This window comes from Octopus sinensis, linkage group LG28 (genome assembly GCF_006345805.1).
Source record: "Octopus sinensis linkage group LG28, ASM634580v1, whole genome shotgun sequence".
Taxonomy (NCBI): Eukaryota; Metazoa; Mollusca; class Cephalopoda; order Octopoda; family Octopodidae; genus Octopus; species Octopus sinensis.
This window is the reverse complement of record NC_043024.1, coordinates 5567632-5584184: the sequence shown is the minus strand read 5'-3', so window position 1 is coordinate 5584184 and position 16553 is coordinate 5567632. Positions and strand designations below refer to the sequence as shown.

Sequence of the window (16553 nt, the reverse complement as noted above, 5' to 3'; positions counted from 1 at the left end):
CATGCGTGGAAGTGTTTGTTTGACTAAGTGCTGCTGGCTTAATAACGCATGACTCAAGTTAGAGAAGGGGTGTGTATTATACACAAGGTTTACGTTTAGGTGTTATACATGAGGATTTACAGTATATATATATATATATATATATAGTAACCAGCTTGTTTGTGGTGAAAGTTGGTGTGCATCAGGGATCTGTGTTGTCACCATTGTTGTTTGCAATAGTGGTTGATGTGGAGAAGGAGAGTGCAAGAAAGAGACCGTAAATGGAGATACTGTATGCAGATGACCTTATTCTGATGAGAGAGAAGTTTTGGAAATGGAAGGAGGCATTTGAAAGCAAGGGTTTGAAGGTAAACCTTGGGAAAACAAAGATGATAGTGAGTAAGGTAGATCCATGTGGTGTCTGTGGGAGGAGGGTAATGGCAAATGCAGTGTTGTGTATGACGTGATAACATTGGAAAAATCCACATTTTTCATTAAAAAAATTAGGACCTGGGTTTGCACTCCCTTAGTAAATTTTGTTGCTGGGCCACTGTTCATATGTGTAGGTAAAATCTGTAAAAGAAAACGAGATTTCACATGCACACATGAAGCTTGTAAGAACAAGTATTGGATCTTTTCGGTTTGAACGGCAGTTTTTTCTAGCGGTGTCATGTGAAATTGTCACCCATAATTATGACCCTAGTATCGATCTATTGCATTTCAATATGTTTTAGGGTTAGGGGTGGAGAGAAGGGTATCTTATTTTCTTCACAAATGTAAATAAACCCAATCTGTTTCTTAAACGAGGGACATATTCATACGGCACAGAATGTTTTTTTTACCTCAATAGATGTCATTGATTGGTTGAAATTGAAGTAAAAACAACAAATATGTTACAAACTATAGAATTTTCTCAATAAAGCCAAGAGAAAAAGATGCTTTATAAACACATTCTACCAGTATACGAAGTTTAAAATTTTTTAGTTACGTGGAAATTATTTTTAAAAATTGCTGTTCAAACCGAAAAGATCCCAAATATTTAAGGCTTTTTTCACCAAGTTTAAAATGCAACACACACACACAAGAAGAAGCACGCATTTGTCAAGACAACACGTGCTCACGGAAACTAACGGAAAGTTGGTTTTATTGTCTCCTCAAAACGAATGATTACACATTTTTTATGTTGACCCGAAAAATATGAATTAACTTTTGTTGTAAAGAGGAAGAAATTCTCTTGAAGCTATCATTGTCCACTCTGACTTTAGTTCTAACCACTTCAACATATTCTCACATCTTCGTTGACTCTCTCTCTCTTCGCATATGCATTACTATGTAAGTATTATATTTATATAAACATTTCTATTGTATATGTGTCATGTATAAATTTCATTACTACCCACAAGGGGCTAAACACAGAGGGGACAAACAAGGACAGACATAGGTATTAAGTCGATTACATCGACCCCAGTGCGTAACTGGTACTTATTTAATTGACCCCGAAAGGATGAAAGGCAAAGTCGACCTCGGCGGAATTTGAACCCAGAAAATACCGCTGAGCATTTCGCCCGGCGTGCTAACAGTTCTACCAGCTCAATATACATCTGTTTGTTTGGATGTGGTGAGTAAGTTAAAAGAAAGAATCTCCCCAAACAAACACGAAATTATATGAAAGTAAAGCTTTTATTTTAATACTTTCATTGTGTTGTCGCTTTCTTTTAGACATCTCACTGCACTTTTGGTTATTTTTCTATATTTGTTAACGTCAGATCATTATCGTGTTTAGATAACATTTTCTCCGTGTTTCTGACATGTAAATTTGACAATAATTAAGTTAATTGCGAGAAAATTTCGACGTAATTTGTAACAAAAAAATGGGGAACGAGTGTGCACTTGAAATACTGAAACGAAAAGGCACTATCGTCTACAGAAGAAATTAAACGGCTCTGTATTGAAACACTACAAAGTACCCAATTTGACCAACAATAAAAATCCGTTTATATAATCTTTTAATTAAAAACTAGTCGTCAATACATTAAAACGTGGCGGAGTTATGATGTAAGTACGTGCAAACCCCCCTTCTAACTTTTTTTTCTAATTTTTACCAATTTTTTCGTTTGTCTTCTGCGTAATGGAATTAATATGATTATGCAAAAGAAAGAATAAAAGAAAAATTTTTAACCAACTCCCTCCATCCTAATTCCAAAACTTTCCACTGTTTTTCTCTTTTAATTCGTAGTTTTAACTGGTGAACCTCATGAGGGTGCTTGGTTTGTTCCAGCGCACCACCCGTTATAACGCTGTAAAGCTTGCTGCCGTGCCTCAATAGTTTTTGGTGGGGTTCCACAGCGCCCCAAAATTTGCAAACGAAGGAGGTGAATTCGTTTCTTTTTTTTTTACCTTGTTTTAAATACTTCAAAATCCAAATTGCCTAAATATGGGCCGAAATGTTTATGCGTGCTAGAAACGGTTTAAAATGTCGGAGGTAAAGAACGAGTCCACCACCTGTTTTCGGCCTAACTAAAACCAACCCTAAAGACCGGGTGTACGTATTCTTTACTGTCGCCGTTAAAAATTAAGGAAATAGATTTGGGGGAGATCTCTTATCATGACTGACTTTTATTTCATTATTCTAATATCTTTTGAAACTTATGCATATATAAATACATACAAAATATATATATAAACATATACATATACGTTTTTACAGAATTAGCTTTATATACATCCTTGTATGTTGACATTACCCGGGAACGAAATCGAAAGTGGAACCGGTGTAAAAAAACAAAAAAAAAAGAGGGTAGGGAACGAATCTGAAAACAAAAAGGCCCGGAAAGCAACGGCGGTGGGGAGAGGCCTTCGGAAAATTCACAAGATCCGATGTTTTTTCCTCATAGCTTTCATATGGGTTTTTAAAAATGAAATTTTATATAAATATCTTTCAGACGGTATAGATTACGATTATGAAGAAATTTGTGGGGAAAATCTTTTCCGAGGGGGTGGGGAGAGGACGTCGGATAATTCACAAGATCCGAGTTTTTCCCTCGTAACTTTGAGGGAAATATAATCCTTTTAAAGTTATAAATTAGGATTTTCCTCAGGAACTTCGATGCTAAACATCCCTTTGAAGGGTTCAGGTCTTTACTTCTACCATGTTTATACATATATATATATATATATATATATACATATGAAATGCTTAGCAGTATTTTGTCTGTCTTTACGTTCTGAGTTCAAATTCCGCCAAGGTCGATTTTGCCCTTCATCCTTTCGGGGTCGATAAGTTAAGTACGAGTTGTGTACTGGGATCAGTCTAATAGACTGGCCCTTCCTCAAAAACTTCGAGCTTTGTCCTTGAGAGTAGAAAAGAATGTTGATACTTTACTGACTTTTCTCCCTGTTTCATGCTTAACAAAATATTGACATTAAGCTGCCCGTATCTATGTATTTGTGTATTTACGAATGTACAGAATGAGGCAGAGGAGGAGTGATGTCTATGTTACCAAACAAAGCTGTGTTAATACGACACATGACTAAGGTGAAACCATCAGATATCTAGTGTCATTGACATGTATATTGGTGTGTGTCTAGGACAGACGCAATGTCCAGGAGGTGTTATTACGATAGATATGTCTGTGGTATAAACCTCTTGAAAATAGAGAGATGGGATAAATTTAATACTTCAAATAAAGAATTACTTCTACAATTTATGAAAACAGAAATGTCGTAAATTTGCACTTTTGAATATCTGCCTTTTAAACATACATGATGTCTTATATTATTTTTTCTATTCTTTCAGAAAATCACATGAAATTGGCTAAAAAGTATTTTTTACTTTTAAAGAATCATCAATATGTATCATGCTTGAAAGACTCTTCAAAGATATTCTACAAACGTATAATCCTGCTTCTAGAAAACATTGCTGAATTACAGGAAATTATTTCCTCTGAGAGAGAAAGCACTTCTTTACTTCTGTGTCTGAAATGTGCAAGAGATAATTTTCTCTTTTAAATATACTTTGATAGATTTACAAAAGTATTTGCAACATTTTTAAATATTGGCATTGATCACATTTTGAAGAAATATAAGAGAAGTGATATTTGTTTGGAATAAAATATAAAAGCAAAAAGAAGAAAAATATCCATATATTTTGGTGAGAGGAGAGAAATTTGTGAAAAGTTATTGACGTGTAAAACTTTAAGGATTGATTTTATTTTTCTTGAAGAGATGTCTGAAGAATTAGGAAAATCATCATATGACTGTGATATCTGCAAAGAGTCATTCTTAGAAGAAAGTAAATTCAATCAACACAAACAAATTCATAAAGTGGAAGCACCATACCACTGTGATATCTGTGGTAAATCATTCAGTCAAAGAGGTAGCTTAGCTACTCAAAAACGTATTCATACAGGGGAGAAACCATATCACTGTAGTATCTGTGGTAAGTCATTCACTAATGACAGTCACTTAACTCGACATATACGTATCCATACAGGAGAGAAACCTTATCCCTGCGATATCTGTGGTGAATCATTCTATCACAGAGGTAACTTTACTACTCACTAAATATATATATAATTACTATACTTACTAAATATATATATATATAATTCTATAGTTCCCCCCAATTATCGATCAGCCTCACGTCTCATTAAATATAGAATAAATATATATATAATTTTATAGTTCCTCTTAGCTCACGCATCTCCCATAAATCTGCAAAATATCTCTCTCTCAAATTTAGGTATTTTATACCTACTAATAAGTATTCCTTTTCCAAGAAATGAGAGGTGCCCCTACATGGCTGCTAGTTTTCGCGGTGCACCCTCCCTCCCACCCTCTCCACCGGTACGGGAAGTCCTAAATTTTCTCATCCTTTGTTGTCTCCCATGTACACTTCAAAGTCTTACGCCACCCCTACCCCCGTCCACAAAAGGTAGTGGTCATACATTGCAAAATATGATAGTGTAGTGTACGCGGTTTGAACTTAAATCTATTGTTTTTCTATGAATCCTGCCAAACGCGAGTTTTCTTTTCAGGTTCATGAAGCTGCTAGGGCAAATACCTTCCACACCCTCAACGTTGGCACACTGAAAGGCAGGTCTGGCGAGATCGTTGAATTGCTTGAACGGAGGTGTGTTGATATATGCTGTATTCAAGAGGTGAGGTGGAGAGGAGGTTCTGTTAGGTTCCTCACAGGCAAAGAACAGAGGTACAAGATTTTCTGGGCTGGGAACACTGACGGGGTCGGGGGTGTGGGTATACTTATCGCCGAAAAATGGGTAGATAAGGTAATCGAGGTAGTCAGAGTATGCGACAGAATACTTAAGATTAGATTAGTGCTTCATCATAGTTTAGCAACCATTATATCGGCCTATGCCCCTCAGCCTGGGCAACCTGATGGACAGAAAGACCGATTCTATGACACCCTACTGCAGACCACCTCATTGACGAATGACAGGGACCTTCTCTTTGTGGCTGGTGACTTCAATGGGCATGTTGGACAACATGCTGAGGTCTTCCATGGTATACATGGAGGCTACGGTTATGGTTCCCGCAACAAGGAGGGAACCAGGCTGCTGGAGTTCTGCGATGCAAATAGTCTTATGGTTTGCAACACTAACTTCAGGAAACCTACAAGCCACCTAGACACCTACCGATTGGGCCGACATACCAGCCAAATTGACTACATCCTTGCCAGGCAAAGGGAGAGATGGCTACTTATAAATGCCAAAACCTTCCCAGGCAAAGAATGTACCCCACAACATAGACTGGTAGTTAGTGACTTTAGGATCAGGACTAAGAGGACGACTAGAGCACGACCAACATGGAGAAGAAGGGTCTGGAAGCTTAAAGATCCTGCGAATGGACAGAGATTTAGAGACATATTACTCGAAGCCTTTGACGAAATAGAAGTGGGTATAGCTTCACATAGGGTAGAAGACAACTGAAGGTCTCTAAGGGACAACCTGCTGAAAGCCACTGATCAGATCTGTGGTTGGTGTAAAGTCCTCTCAAGACTCAAAATAACGTGGTGGTGGAACAATATTGTTGACAGGGCTATTAGACAAAAGAAACAGGCTTGGAAGAACGGTGGTAGCAGCGAAGTGTATCAGACTGCCAGAAGGGAAGCTAGGAGGCAGGTGTATTTAGCCAGAGGGGAAGCAGATAAGATAAAATTTGCCAATGTTCTGCGCCATGAGGATGAAAGACTTGAGGTATTTCATGTTGCAAGACAGTGTGTGAGAGAGAATTGTGACGTGGTAGGAGAGAAATGTGTTCGCAAGGATGATGGTTCACTTGCGCTAAATGAGGATGCAAAGAGAGAGGTTTGGAGATGCCACTATGAAGGTAAAGGTGACGCCCTAGATACAAATAACTACAGGGGTATCAAGCTGCTGGATCAGGTAATGAAGGTTACGGAGAGGGTTATAGCCCAACTAATTAGAGAGAGAGTTAGCTTAGATGAGATGCAGTTTGGTTTCGTGCCAGGGAAAAGTACTACTGATGCTATATTCCTGGTAAGACAGCTGCAGGAGAAATACCTAGCCAAAGATAAGCCCCAGTACCTGGCTTTTGTTGACATGGAGAAAGCCTTCGACAGGGTCCCCCGATCCCTTATCTGGTGGTCAATGAGGAAACTAGGGATAGATGAATGGTTAGTGAGAGCTGTGCGAGCCATGTACAGAGACGCTGCCAGTAAGGTGAGGGTTGGCAACGAGTACAGTGAAGAATTCCAGGTAGAGGTTGGGGTTCACCAAGGCTCAGTCCTCAGTCCCCTCCTGTTTATCATAGTCCTCCAGGCAATAACAGAGGAATTCAAGACAGGATACCCTTGGGAGCTCCTCTATGCTGATGACCTTGCTCTAATTGCTGAGTCACTATCAGAACTGGAGGAGAAGTTTCAGGTGTGGAAGCAAGGATTAGAATCGAACAGCCTTAGAATCAACCTAGCCAAAACCAAAGTCCTAATAAGTAGGAAGGTAGACCAATCACAAACGCCTTCAGCTAGATGGCCCTGCTCGATCTGTAGAAAAGGTGCAGGTAGAAATTCTATAAGATGCACCAAGTGTAAGCTATGGACACATAAGAGGTGCAGCAATGTCAAAGGAAGGCTAACTAGGAAAATAGTTTTTGTCTGTGGCAGATGCTCAGGAGCAATAAACACTGAAAATGTGCAGAGACCAACTTCTACCACATTCCAGGGAGAAAAACTAGAAGTAGTTGATAGCTTCCGTTATCTTGGTGACCAAGTCAGTAGTGGGGGTGGGGGTGTTGAAAGTGTAACTGCTAGAGTAATAATAGCCTGGGCAAAGTTCAGAGAGCTCTTACCCCTGCTGGTGACAAAAGGCCTCTCGCTCAGAGTAAAAGGCAGACTGTATGATGCATGTGTACGATAGGCATGCTACATGGTAGTGAAACATGGGCTGTGACTGCTCGCAAGAAATGAAGCCAGTATGCTCCGATGGATGTGTAATGTCAGTGTTCATAATCGACAGAGTGTATGTACCTTGAGAGAAAAGTTGGACCTAAGAAGCATCAGTTGTTGTGTGCAAGAGAGACGTTTGCGCTGGTATGGTCATGTGACGAGAATGGCTGAAGATAGTTGTGTGCAAAAGTGCCACACCCTAGCGGTTGAGGGAACCTGTGGAAGAGGTAGACCCAGGAAAACCTGGGAGGAGGTGGTGAAGCACGACCTTCGAACTTTAGGTCTCACCAAGGAAATGACTAGAGACCAAGACCTATGGAAGTATGCTGTGCGTGAGAAGACCCGGCAAGACTAGTGAGACCATAACCCGTGGCCTCTACCTGGTATGTAGCCAGTCGACTTATACATACCTTTCCTTCTTGGGACACAAAACTCCACTTGTGAAGACCCGTTGAGGCAAGTGAAAATCAAAATCAAAATCAAAATCAAACCAAATCAAATCAGATATCAGAAAGCAGAACCAAAATCGAAGCCGATCAACATCGATGGAAATTGCAGCTGTGATACCAGTGCCGGTGACACGTAAGTGAACCATCCGATCGTGGCTGTAGCCAGCACCGCCCCGACTGGCCTCCGTGCCGGTGGCACGTAAAAAGCACTATCTGATCGTGGCCGTTACCAGCCTCACCTGGCCCCTGTGCCGGTGGCACATAAAAAGCACCACCCGACCGTGTCTGTTGCCAGCGCCACCCCGAGTGGCCTCCGTGCCAGTGGCACGTAAAAAGCACCATCCGATCATGGCACTTTGTCAGCCCCGTCTGGCACCTGTGCCAGTGGCACGTAAAAAGCACCCACTACACTCACGGAGTGGTTGGCGTTAGGAAAGGCATCCAGCTGTAGAAACACTGCCAGATCAGACTGGAGCCTGGTGCAGCCTTCTGGCCTCCCAGACCCCAGTTGAACCGTCCAACCCATGCAAGCATGGAAAGCGGACGCTAAATGATGATGATATATATATATATATAAATTCAGGGTGAGTACTTGATAAATGTAAGCACCTGTATATGCCAGCTTGTAGCATAGGTGATAGGATATATGTATCAAATGAAATAAATGAAAAACAAGATGCAAAGGATGTTGCGGTACATATGTTTTGGACTTTATAGAACAACTTATTCTTACATCAATGCATAATCGATATAACAGATAGTTCAAAAGCCGTCTTCAGCTGCGTGCAATTGCTACACCAAAGACTTGTGCGGCTGAAGAACGCTTTTGAACTATCTGTTACATCGATTATGCATTGATGTAAGAATAAGTTGTTCTATAAAGCCCGAAACATATGTACTGCAACATCCTTTGCGTCCTGTTTTTCATTTGATATATATATACTGGCACTATGACCCAGCAATGCCAGATTATAGTGCTAGTGCATGCATATACAGCTGCGTGCGTGTGCACATACACGCAAGTACTGTCCAAATCTCCGAACAATCACATACACCTAGCTGGCATTCAATTGGTGTATCAAGTTTCGGGCATTTTGATTGGGTTTTGGATAAAAAATTCCCAAAAAGTCACTTATATTGATTTTTGGATAACTGATATCCCATAGTGGGTTACACTCATAACCCCTATCTCACTTTGTGTATATATATATATATATATATATCATCATCATCATCATCATCATCATTTAGCGTCCGTTTTCCATGCTAGCATGGGTTGGACGGTTTAACTGGGGTCTGTGAAGACGGAAGGCTTCATCAGGCCCAGTCAGATTTGGCAGTGTTTCTACGGCTGGATGCCCTTCCTAACGCCAACCACTCCGTGAGTGTAGTGGGTGCTTTTTACATGCCACCTGCACAGGTGCCAGACAGAGCTGGCAAACGGCCATGAACGGATGGTGTTTTTACGTGCCACCAGCACGGGGACCAGGCGAGGCTGGCAACGGACACGAACAGATGGTGCTTTTACATACTACCGGCACGGGGGCCAGGCGAGGCTGGCAACGGACAAATGATCAGATGGTTCGCTTAACCACAGCTGCAATTTCCACTGATGTTGATCGGTCTCAATTTTGGTTCTGCTCTCTGATATCTGATTTGGTTTGGTTTGATTTTGACTGTTCTCACTGGTCTTGCCGGGTCTTCTCACGCACAGCATACTTCCATAGCTCTCGGTCTCTAGTCATTTCCTTGGTGAGACCTAAAGTTCGAAGGTCGTGCTTCACCACCTTGTCCCAGGTTTTCCTGGGTCTACCTCTTCCACAGGTTCCCTCAACTGCTAGAGTGTGGCACTTTTGCACACAACTATCTTCACCCATTCTCTAGTTTTGCAGAGTAAGTATATAACACAAGAGGAGATTGAAAAACGTTTTTGGTATTATTTATTCATCATTACATGTGTTTCATTTGCTAACAGGAATTACAAAATTTTATATAGAGAGGAAGGGAAACATGTCAGATATCTCCCATTAGAAATTATTCATACATACGTCACCATTTATTGTTTACTTTCCATGCTGGCATGGGTTAGACAGTTCGACTGGAATTGGCAAGCCACAGAACTGCACCAAGTTGCACTCTGATTTGGCAGTGTGTATATGGCTGGATGCTCTTACTAATGCCAACCACTCCAAGAGCATAATGGATGCTTTTTAAATATGTGTATAATTATAGATGTGTGTGTGTGTACCCTTCACTGGATATCACACGATACTAGTAAATGACCACCTTTCTCATACAAATGTAGTTGTTCATTTCAAGTCTTTTGCAGAAAATGTCTCACCATGGAAAATACTTCCTTGCTTGGAAACAAGTGAGGATTGGTGACAAGAAAGGCAGGCATCCAGCTGCAGATAATCTCCATCAATGAATTCTATGTGATCCATAGAAGCATGGAAAAGTGGATGTTCAATGATGGTGATGATGATGATGATTGTAGTGAAAAAATTATTACTATGCTACGAATCCAATTGATAAGGAATGCACTTGTGTTTAATTCAGCAATGATTTCAATATGTATATGCTAGTGTTTAGTTAAATTATGATTTTCTAACTTGTATGATTACGTCTGTGTTCATTTAAGTTACTGCCATTTGAGAATGATTTACCACAGATATCACAGTGATAAGGTTTCTCCCCTGTATGAACCTGTTTGTGTTGGGTTAAATAATGATTTATAGAGAATGATTTACCACAGATATCACGTTGATATGGTTTCTCGCCAGTATGAATACGTTTGTGTCTAATTAAGCTACTGCCATCAAAGAATGATTTACCACAGATATCACAGTGAAAAGGTTTCTCCCCTGTATGAATGCGTTTGTGTTTATATAAGCTGCTGGCATCAGAAAATGATTTACCACAGATATCACAGGGATAAGGCTTCTCTCCTGTATGAATACGTATGTGCATAGTTAAGCTACTGTCACCAGAGAATGATTTACCACAGATATCACAGTGAAAAGGTTTCTCCCCTGTATGAACCCATTTGTGTTGGGTTAAATGGCGATTTATAGAGAAAGATTTACCACAGATATCACAGTGATATGGTTTCTCACCGGTATGAATGCGTTTGTGTTTCGTTAAGCTACTTCCATCAGAGAAAGATTTACCACAGATATCACAGTGATATGGTTTCTCCCCTGTATGAACCCGTTTCTGTTGGGTTAAATGGTGATTTATAGAGAATGATTTACCACAGATATCACAGTGATAAGGTTTCTCCCCTGTATGAACCCGTTTGTGTTGGGTTAAATAATGATTTATAGAGAAAGATTTACCACAGATATCACAGTGATATGGTTTCTCCCCTGTATGAACCCGTTTCTGTTGGGTTAAATGGTGATTTATAGAGAATGATTTACCACAGATATCACAGTGATAAGGTTTCTCCCCTGTATGAACCCGTTTGTGTTGGGTTAAATAGTGATTTATAGAGAAAGATTTACCACATATCACAGTGATAAGGTTTCTCCCCTGTATGAACCCGTTTCTGTTGGGTTAAATGGTGATTTATAGAGAATGATTTACCACATATCACAGTGATAAGGTTTCTCCCCTGTATGAACCCGTTTCTGTTGGGTTAAATGGTGATTTATAGAGAATGATTTACCACAGATATCACAGTGATAAGGTTTCTCCCCTGTATGAACCCGTTTGTGTTGGGTTAAATAGTGATTTATAGAGAAAGATTTACCACATATCACAGTGATATGGTTTCTCCCCTGTATGAACCCGTTTGTGTTGGGTTAAATAGTGATTTATAGAGAATGATTTACCACAGATATCACAGCGATATGGTTTCTCACCAGTATGAATACGTTTGTGTTTCGTTAGGCTACTGCCATCAGAGTATGATTTACCACAGATATCACAATGATAAGGTTTCTCTCCTGTATGAATACGTTTGTGTTTGGTTAAGCCATAGATTTCAGGGAAAGATTTACCACAGATATCACATTGATATGGTTTCTCCCCTGTATGAATATGCTCGTGTGCAATCAAGTTTCTTGCATCAGAGAATGATTTACCACAGATATCACAGTGATATGGTTTCTCACCAGTATGAATACGTTTGTGTTTCGTTAAGCTACTTCCATCAGAGAATGATTTACCACAGATGTCACAGTGATAAGGTTTCTCCCCGGTATGGACTCGTTTGTGCGTAGTTAGGGTAGTGTTTTGAGAGAATGATTTACCACAGATGTCACAGTGATAAGGTTTCTCCCCGGTATGAACCCGTTTGTGCGTAGTTAGGGTAGTGTTTTGAGAGAATGATTTACCACAGATATCACAATGATGTCGTTTCTCTTCTGTATGAATACGTTTATGTCCAGTTAAACATTTACTTTGAGAGAATACTTTCCCACAGATATCACAGGGATAAAGTTTCTCCCCTGTATGAATTTGTTTGTGTTTATTGAATTTACGTTCTTCTGAGAAGTCATGTGAGGATTGTCCTAATTCTTCTGTCATCACTTCAGAAAAAATATAATCAATCGAAGAATATTTCTTCTCTCACCAAAATTTATGGATATTTTTCTTCTTTTTGTTTTTATAGTTTATTCCAAACAAATATCACTTCTCTTATATTTCTTCTAAACGTGATCAATGCCAATACTTTAAAATGTTGCAAATACTTTTGTAAATCCATCAAAGTATATTTAAAAGAGAAAATTATCTCTTGCACATTTCAGACACAGAAGTAAAGAAATGCTTTCTCTCCCAGAGGAAATATTTTACTGTAATTCAGCAATGTTTTATAGAAGCAGGATTATACGTTTGTAGAATATCTTTGCAGAGTCTTTCAAACATGATACATATTGATGATTCTTTAAAAGTAAAAATTACTTTTTAGCCAATTTCATGTGATTTCCTGAAAGAATAGAAAAAAATAATATAAGGCATAGAATATGTTTAAAAGGTAGATATTAAAAAGTGCAAATTTACGACATTTCTGTTTTAATGGGTTGTAGAAGTAAACCTGCATTCAAACTAATAAACTTACCCAAAAGTTAATAAATTACGAGCAGATTCAATAATTATAATAGCAACTCCTGGACATTAAATCTGTGACACACACGCTCTTTCTCTCTCTCTCTCTCACACACCAATATAGATGTTAATGGCCTAGATAACCAATGTTTTCACCTCAGAGTTCTATCTTGTCAACACAGCTTTGTTTAGTAACACAGATGTGGAGGCACATGGCCTAGTGGTTAGAACAACGGACTCATGTATATATGTATATATACATATATATACATATATATATCATCATCATCATCATCATTTAGCGTCCGTTCTCCATGCTAGCATGGGTTGGATGGTTCAACTGGGGTCTGTGAAGCTGGAAGGCTTCATCAGGCCCAGTCAGATCTGGCAGTGTTTCTATGGCTGGATGCCCTTCCTAACGCCAACCACTCCGTGAGTGAAGTGGGTGCTTTTTATGTGCCACCCACACAGGTGCCAGACAGAGCTGGCAAACGGCCACGAACGGATGGTGCTTTTACGTGTCACCGGCACGGGGGCCAGGCGAGGCTGGCAACGGACACGAACGGATGGTGCTTTTACGTGCCACCCGCACAGGTGCCAGACAGAGCTGGCAAACGGCCACGAACGGTTGGTGCTTTTACGTGTCACCGGCACGGGGGCCAGGCAAGGCTGGCAACGGACACGGACGGATGGTGCTTTTACGTGCCACCAACACGGGGGCCAGTCAGAGCTGGCAAACAGCCACGAAACGGATGGTGCTTTTACGTGTCACCGGCACGGGGGCCAGGCGAGGCTGGCAACGGACACGGACGGATGGTGCTTTTACGTGCCACCAACACGGGGGCCAGTCAGAGCTGGCAAACAGCCACGAAACGGATGGTGCTTTTACGTGTCACCGGCACGGGGGCCAGGCGAGGCTGGCAACGGACACGAACGGATGGTGCTTTTACATGCCACCGACATGGGGGCCAGACAGGGCTGGCAAACGGCCACGAACGGATGGTGCTTTTATGTGTCACCGGCACGGGGGCCAGACAGAGCTGGCAAACGGCCACGAACGGATGGTGCTTTTACGTGTCACCGGCACGGGGGCATGGCCAGGCTGGCAACAAACACGAACGGATGGTGCTTTTACGTGCCACTGACACGGGGGCCAGACAGGGCTGGCAAACGGCCACAAACGGATGGTGATTTTACGTGTCACCTGCACGGGGCCCCTGATGTTGATCGACCTCAATTTGGTTCTGCTTTCTGATATTTGGTTTGATTTTGACTGTTCTCACTGGTCTTGCCGGGTTTTCTCACGCACAGCATACTTCCAAAGGTCTCGGTCACTGGTCATTTCCTTGGTGAGACCTAAAGTTTGAAGGTCGTGCTTCACCACCTCGACCCAGGTTTTCCTGGGTCTACCTCTTCCACAGGTCCCCTCAACTGCCAAGGTGTGGCACTTTCGCACACAACTATCTTCAGCCATTCTCATCACATGACCATACCAGCGCAAACATCTCTCTTGCACACAACAACTGATGCTTCTTAGGTTCAACTTTTCTCTCAAGGTACTTACACTCTGTCGATTATGAACACTGATGTTACACATCCATCGGAGCATACTAGCTTCATTTCTTGCGAGCTTACGCAAATCCTCAGCAGTCACAGCCCAAGTTTCACTACCATGTAGCATGGCTGTACGTACACATGCATCATACAGTCTGCCTTTTACTTTGAGCGAGAGGCCTTTTGTCACCAGCAGGGGTAAGAGCTCTCTAAACTTTACCCAGGCTATTCTTACTCTAGCAGTTATACTTTCAGCACACCCGCCCCCGCTACTGACTTTGTCACCTAGGTAACGGAAACTATCAACTACTTCTAGTTTTTCTCCCTGGAAAGTGACGGAAGTTGGTCTCAGAGCATTTTCAGTGTTTATTGTTCCTGAGCATCTGCCACATACAAAAACCATCTTCCTAGTTAGCCTTCCTTTGACATTGCTGCACCTCTTATGTGTCCATAGCTTACATTTGGTGCATCTTATAGGGTTTCTACCTACACCTTTTCTACAGATCGAGCAGGGCCATCTAGCTGAAGGCGTTTGTGATTGGTCTACCTTCCTACTTATTAGGACTTTGGTTTTGGCTAGGTTGATTCTAAGGCCCTTCGATTCTAAACCTTGCTTCCATACCTGAAACTTCTCCTCTAGTTCTGATAGAGACTCAGCAATTAGAGCAAGGTCATCAGCATAGAGGAGCTCCCAGGGGCATCCTGTCTTGAATTCCTCCGTTATTGCCTGGAGGACTATGATAAATAGGAGGGGACTGAGGACTGAACCTTGGTGGACCCCAACCTCTACCCTGAATTCTTCACTGTACTCGATGCCAACCCTCACCTTACTAGCAGCGTCTCTCTCTCTCTCTCTCTATATATATATATATATACATATATATATGTGTATATATATATATATATATATATATCTATATATATACATATTATATATATATATATATACATATATTATATATATAATATAATATATATATATATAATACATATATATATATATATATATCTATATATATATATATCTATATATATATATATATATATACATATATATATATATATAATATATATATCATATATATATATACATATATATATATATCTATATATATATATATATATATATTATATACATTATATATATATATATCTATATATATATACATATATATATATATCATATACATATATAATATATATACATATATATATATATATATACATATACTATATATATATATATATCTATATATATATATAATATATATATACATATATTATATATATATACATATATATATATATCTACATATATATATAATACATATATATATAATATATATATACATATATATATATACATATACATATATATATCTATATATATATATATATATATATTACATATATATATATAATATATATATATATATACATATACATATATAAATATACATATATATATATATATACATATATATATTACATATATATATATATATATCATATACATATATAAATATACATATACATATATATATATATATATATATATATATTATATATATATATAATTATATATATATACACACACACATATATATAGAATCAACCTAGCCAAAACCAAAGTCCTAATAAGTAGGAAGGTAGACCAATCACAAACGCCTTCAGGTAGATGGCCCTGCTCGATCTGTAGAAAAGGTGTAGGTAGAAACTCTATAAGATGCACCAAGTGTAAGCTATGGACACATAAGAGGTGCAGCAATGTCAAAGGAAGGCTAACTAGGAAGATGGTTTTTGTATGTGGCAGATGCTCGGGAGCATTAACCTCTGAAAATCTGCAGAAAACAACTTCCGTCACTTTCCAGGGGGAAAAACTAGAAGTAGTTGATAGCTTCCGTTATCTTGGTGACCAAGTCAGTAGTGGGGGTGGGGGTGCTGAAAGTGTAACGGCTAGAGTAAGAATAGCCTGGGCAAAGGTTAGGGAGCTCTTACCTCTGTTGGTGACTAAAGGCCTCTCGCTCAGAGTAAAAGGCAGACTGTATGATGCATGTGTACAAACAGCCATGCTACATGGCAGTGAAACATGG

At 39.6% G+C, this 16553-nt stretch overlaps 1 protein-coding gene and 2 pseudogenes across 1 annotated transcript in view; all 3 read right to left on the bottom strand.

The window, feature by feature from the left end:
- Window positions 1-8629: 8629 nt before the first annotated feature.
- Window positions 8630-11446, bottom strand: LOC118768308 (annotated as a pseudogene).
- Window positions 11447-11459: 13 nt separating this feature from the next.
- Window positions 11460-12387, bottom strand: LOC118768307 (annotated as a pseudogene).
- Window positions 11852-16553, bottom strand: part of LOC118768369 (zinc finger protein 184-like) — a 24657-nt gene continuing 19955 nt past the window's right edge. Inside the window, exon 2 of the transcript XR_005004193.1 lies at window positions 11852-11880. The gene's annotated coding sequence lies outside the window, so the exon portion shown is untranslated. The remainder of the gene's footprint in view (window positions 11881-16553) is intronic.